The following is a 5,657-nucleotide window of genomic DNA, read 5'->3' as shown; positions in this document are numbered from 1 at the left end:
TCCTGGCACGCTTGATCATGACGCTGCGGCTGTCCGTGTACTCGTCGGTTACGGCAAGCAGACACGCCCTCATGTCCAAGATCTGCCTGTACATGTCGTAGCATGCGTATGCGTCCTTGTCCGCGTAGGTTATGTAGGCTAGATTCAGAGGTACCTCCCACATGTTCAGGTCGTCTTCTTTCATGTTGGCGTATCAGGGGTCGATGATGGTCTCAGCGAGGTCAACCACGGAGTCCTTCTCCTGCCCGTTGCTGATGATCTTGTATTGCTTCTGGATGTCGACAAGCTTGTTGCACCAGATGGCTGAATCGTCACGTTCTTCCTTCTCTCCACCATAGCGAAGGTGCAGTCGGCGCTGCCGATGAAATGGGCGAATGCTCCAGAACCTGGTGCAGCCATAGGACTGAGGCGAGGCAGAGCTTCACCGAGTCCATATCGTTGGTGTACATCACATTCAACTTGGTGCAGCCATAGGACTGAACGACGAACTCAAAGGGGGACTCCTTGCTGAAGTCCATATCCAGCAGGCTCACCCCTCGGATCGCCATTGGAGTCTCTTCGAGTGAACGAGTGTGTAGGCGGCGGCAGCAGTTCGTTTTTCAGCTCTTGGGGAACTGGATTCAACAGTAAGCTGAGTGTGTACAGGCAACAACAGTTACTACCCCTCCCTCGTCCGCTGCACGCCTGGCAGAAGATGCACCCTCAGCCACACGTCGGTTCACGAGCGGGTCTGTATTGGAACTATAATAACAGGAGTTAGTGGTCACTTTACTTAAATTTAATTAGCTTTAATAGAAATTTATACTTAAAACAAGCAATGCATTCGCTCGTTCTATCAGTGCCACAGGATCAACATGCACAACAATTAGAATTATTATTCTCAGGACGCACACGATCAGCACATTTGTTGCACTTTCACAAAGATAATACTACCAAGTTTGAACTGTTTGTTATGGTTGTTGTCCTCTGCATCATCATGCCCTGTTTCCTAGCTTGCAAGATTCAGAACCAACAAATAAGATCCAAATAATAAGTACAACAAAGATGCCTACACATCTCATTGATTCCCAGCTTGCAAGATTCAGAACCAACAAATAAGATCAAATAATAAGTACAACAAAGATGCCTACACATCTCATTGGTTCCCAGCTTGCAAGATTCAGAATCAACAAATAAGATTCAAATAATAAGTACAACAAAGATGGCTACACATCTCACTGATTCCCAGCTTGCAAGATTCAGAACCAACCCATTAGAGCCTTTTGATAAAGTGAATATCGGGATTAAATCCATCTTGGCTAGCCATGTCATACAATCGAAGAACTTGGCGAATGCTATTGACCGTCACAACATCTGTAGTTGAGTATTCCTGTTTGCACAGCACAGATAATAAAGAGCATGATTACTATAATACTGGCACTATTGGAAGTCAACCTGCAGCTCCACTCGATGATTCAATTCATGCCACTTTTTCTGCAGTTCACCTGAAATGAAGTAAAAATTGTATCATTCAGCTAGCAAGAAGTACTTGCTCTTGTGAGCTGGCAGGTTCTTCTTTAGTAGTTGCACAAAAATTGAGCAACATTAAGGTTGGATGTCTGGCTCATGTAAGGTGCAACTATAATTTTCTTATCCTTTTGTGCAGTTCCACTAAAATAAAGTGCCATTGTGGTGACAGTGACGGCTCCATCCACTACAAGAAATATGTCAACTTGTGACCCTCACTATTGGCCGCTGAAACGTCATAGTTTTTCATTTGCGACCTTTTTGTGACCAAAAACAGAAGGTCAAAAGCTGGCAGTCGTAAACTGAAATTAGTGACCTTCTTTGTGATATGTAAAAGGTCGTTGGTTCCACTACCAAATTTTTGGTCACTAGCAACCTCCTCAGGCCACGTAGGCATCCAGCATGGCAAGCTGATGTGGCACAAGAATCAGCCCGGTCCGATTCAGGGTTTTACATGGGCCGAGCCCAACAATTCGGCCTTTTTAATATTTATTTTTCCTGGTAATTTTCGCTAGCTACATGGGCTTTGGGCCATTGATTCGGCCTTTTTATTTTCTGGGCCATGGCCTTTTAGTCTACTAATTTTGTATTTTCAACCATTATATATTCAAGCTGGTCCCACTAGTCAGATGGGTCCAACTTGTCAGTTTCATCTCTCAAATTGCTCCCACATGTCAAAAATGTACAAATTTGACAAATTATTTTCATAAGTGGCCCCACTGGACAGGTTTCCATTTCACAAGTTTTCAAATCACATACATAATCAATAGTTCAAATAGAACAAAGAACACATAAAATTCATCAAATATACCACTAAATAAATCTATTACAATCTTTACAACACAGATATGCTACAATGAGTTGGACTTCACGGCTTCACACTTGGCATCACACTTCACGGCTTCACACTTGCTTCACACTTCACGACTTCACACTTGAGCTTCTGTAAAGGAGGAACCACCACAATTTTAAGTCTACAATACAACAATTGATACTAATCAAGGATAAAAACAAAAACAAGTAATAGGTTCAAATGAGAAGGCAGCATGAAACTAGTGATACAACATGTAGAAAACACTACAATGTAATACTGTTGTAAGTTCATATCAGCGCAAAATCAGCACTATTATATAGGGCAAATGATATGCCCCCCTTTTAATAAAACTGTAGTGTATGCTAGTGACAAAACAAGGGATTGTAGTGTATGCTAGTGACAAAACATGGGATAAGACTAATATGATGTGCCAAATTGCCAGCAATAGTGCTTACATGCAACATCTTCATATTTCAAAACGACCAATAGACTAGTTAGCTGGCAAAACACTAAAGAAGGCATAGACAAAAACGAAGGTAACATGCATCAAATCAAAAAATAGTAAGCACTGCCATCATATCTACAGTAACATCACCAATCAGGTTGCATGTGTATGCTAGAAATCAAGAATCGAAAGGACTTCAACTTGTTTCGAATATCTTGCCTCTGTTGCTCCCAGTTCAGTAAAGAAATGGTCAAGCAGTGAGTGCTTCGCCTCATGGACTTGGCAGTGCACAATAGATTTCGGGATGGAGCATAAATAGAATACCTGGAAAAGAACAATAAAGAGCTATACAGTTAAGTAAGCATCCTTGGCTGTACAAATAAGTGGAGAGAACAATAAAGAGCTATACAGTCTAGAATTTCAGTTGAGAAACAGTAACTTGATGTAAAGTCGCTTGAAAACAGAAAACACCTTACAAGCTTGTGAAGCTTACCATGATTTCAAAAGCATGGGTTATCTAATCTTTTATGCCATCCTCCCAAAATTTGGATGGATGATTCTGCAACTGTAGTTGTACCCAGCTGCTCAAAATATAAACATATAGATGAGTGCTTCTCACATGTCACCAGAGGTAAATAGCAATACACATAAATGAATGAACAAGGGCATATTCTACAGCAAGATGAACCAACAAAGATATATCTTGTAGCCTACAGCAATCAAGTTAGAAATCACATCCATTTTCTAATTAACCAGCACCTAAATATATGCATGCACTACTTCAGGAAATTTATGAATAGGAGATGTATTAATAGCAGATTACGAACTAATGTACTTGTACTTGATCTAGTTGAATAAATGCAGATTAAGTTCCTGGTACAGCCAGCTCCAACTTATGCTACTAGCTATTGACAGAAAAACACACAGAGAGAGGGGGGAGGAGATCCGGCGACAGTATGGCTACATCAGGCGACCCAGAGGGAAGATGTGGCACCCTATGGATTGGTCAACCCCAGGATCTCACGCGCGCCTCCGTTGTCGAGGCCGTCCATCTCGCCCGCGAGCTTGATGGTCCAGGCCCCCACAACGACCAAGTCGTGATCCATGTGGAGCTCCACCTCCTGCACGGCTGATCCATGCTCCAGTGGAGGCTCGGGCACCACCCTCGAATCCGGCGGCACCTATAGAAAGATAGTGTAAGCTCTGCTAACAAGAAAAGAAACTTAGGAAAGTCAAACTGGTACAAATCAAATTCAGAAGAGAGTTTACATTATACCTAGCATAGCAAATGAGGATGGCCAAAGCTGAATAAGTTTTTTTAGGGCCTATGGACAGTTGGGGAAAGCCCCCTAGTGACTTTAAATTAGCAAGATTGTAGAGTGAAAGCTGAATAAGTTAAGTGGCTCGAATGGTCGGCATCCCTCGGATCTCATAGCTACTGGACATCACGGATGAACTACAGCAAACTAGTTATACCCACAGGCCACATGTACAAAGAATATACTAAAATGGCTTGAAGCTAAAACTAATCGACCATTCATCTTCGGTACAATTTTTTATTATGCAGTATAAAGATTATTATGCAGCATCTAAAATTGGCCACAACCTTAAAGGTTATTATGCAGCATCTAAAATTAGCCAACTCTACAAAACAGTGGAGGAAGCATAGGTCTGAACCCAAACAAATTTACATCAACTAATACACTATATTCCTCCCATAAAGAAAACAATAATATTCCAGTAGAGAGTTAAATCAGTTCATCATGAACTAGGTTCCAACAACATAATATAGGTGAACCCACTAAACTGATGCAAACTTTATGGAAAGTTCCCAGAATTCTGAAGTTGTAACATTTCAAACAGAACTCAAACTGAAACAACTCTTCTGCATTTGATTAGTTTCCGTGTTCTATCAAAGCACATAATTTCCAGGTTCAGTGATTAGTTTACATAGCTGATCAGATGATTAATGGAGCTGGTTACTAAAGTATGTGTGTGAACAGATCTAGTTGATAGTACCTCGACATCTTAATTAATGAGTTAACTGTTCCCTGAAGTATATAGCACAAAACAACATCAAAACTATTGGCATACAGATGCTTTTGACCTAAACTCAACCAACGATTCAGGCCCAAAAGATTCTACACAGTGAGAGTATAATTTTTGGAGAAATATATATGAACTCCAACTGCATCGGCTTGGACAAGCTGCTGCTACAGCTGCTGCTCAAGGAGAGGTTGCCGAAGGCCGTGAAGACGTCCGTGCATGCCATCACGGAGGTCTTGAGCACGGCGCTGCGCGGGTTCTTCACCCTGCCAATCAGCAACCGCCTTCACCCTGCCAATCAGCACCACCTTCTCCCTGCCAATCAGCACCCGCGGATGGACGATCGATTCTCGGGTCAGATCCCCAACGGAATTCGCCAAAACAGAAGCCAAGAGCAGCAATGACAGAGGGGATCAAAGAACTTACAGGATGGGGACGAGGAGGGCGGGGTGGTGGATGGCGAGGCGGCACGCGTCGTTGAGGGCCTCGCAGACCATGACCCAGTCCCTGGAGTCGAGCCCGTGGACAACGCGCGGGGAAACCGTGGCGGATCTGGTCGCGCCATGGCGGCCGCCTGATCCGCCTGACCCTCTTCTCTTCCTCTTCTGGTGAGGGCAGGGGAGGGGAGGGGACTAGAGAGGGTACGGGAGTGGCGACTGTCGGGGAGATACCGGAGGCCATGGCCACTGGCTGGATGTGAGGGGATCGGCAGTGTGTGGCGGTGGCAGTGATGTGGGAGGGGATTCGTCTCTGAACTGAATCAAATCGGGGTTGGGTTGGGTTGAGGAGCAAGGGAGGGAAGTCGCCGGTGGTGATGGGGTTAGGGGAGGTCGCCGATGGGGGTGG

At 43.8% G+C, this 5,657-nt stretch overlaps 1 long non-coding RNA gene across 1 annotated transcript; it reads right to left on the bottom strand.

Moving 5' to 3' along the window:
- Window positions 1–2,195: 2,195 nt before the first annotated feature.
- On the bottom strand, window positions 2,196–5,651 carry LOC123052592 (uncharacterized). Its single transcript, XR_006424781.1, has 3 exons — window positions 5,238–5,651; window positions 3,259–5,126; window positions 2,196–3,089 (listed from the first exon to the last, which is right to left on the bottom strand). It is a non-coding gene; the product is annotated as an uncharacterized lncRNA (long non-coding RNA).
- Window positions 5,652–5,657: the final 6 nt, after the last annotated feature.

This window comes from Triticum aestivum, chromosome 2D (assembly GCF_018294505.1).
Source record: "Triticum aestivum cultivar Chinese Spring chromosome 2D, IWGSC CS RefSeq v2.1, whole genome shotgun sequence".
Taxonomy (NCBI): domain Eukaryota; kingdom Viridiplantae; phylum Streptophyta; class Magnoliopsida; order Poales; family Poaceae; genus Triticum; species Triticum aestivum.
This window is presented reverse-complemented; position numbering and strand designations above follow the sequence as displayed.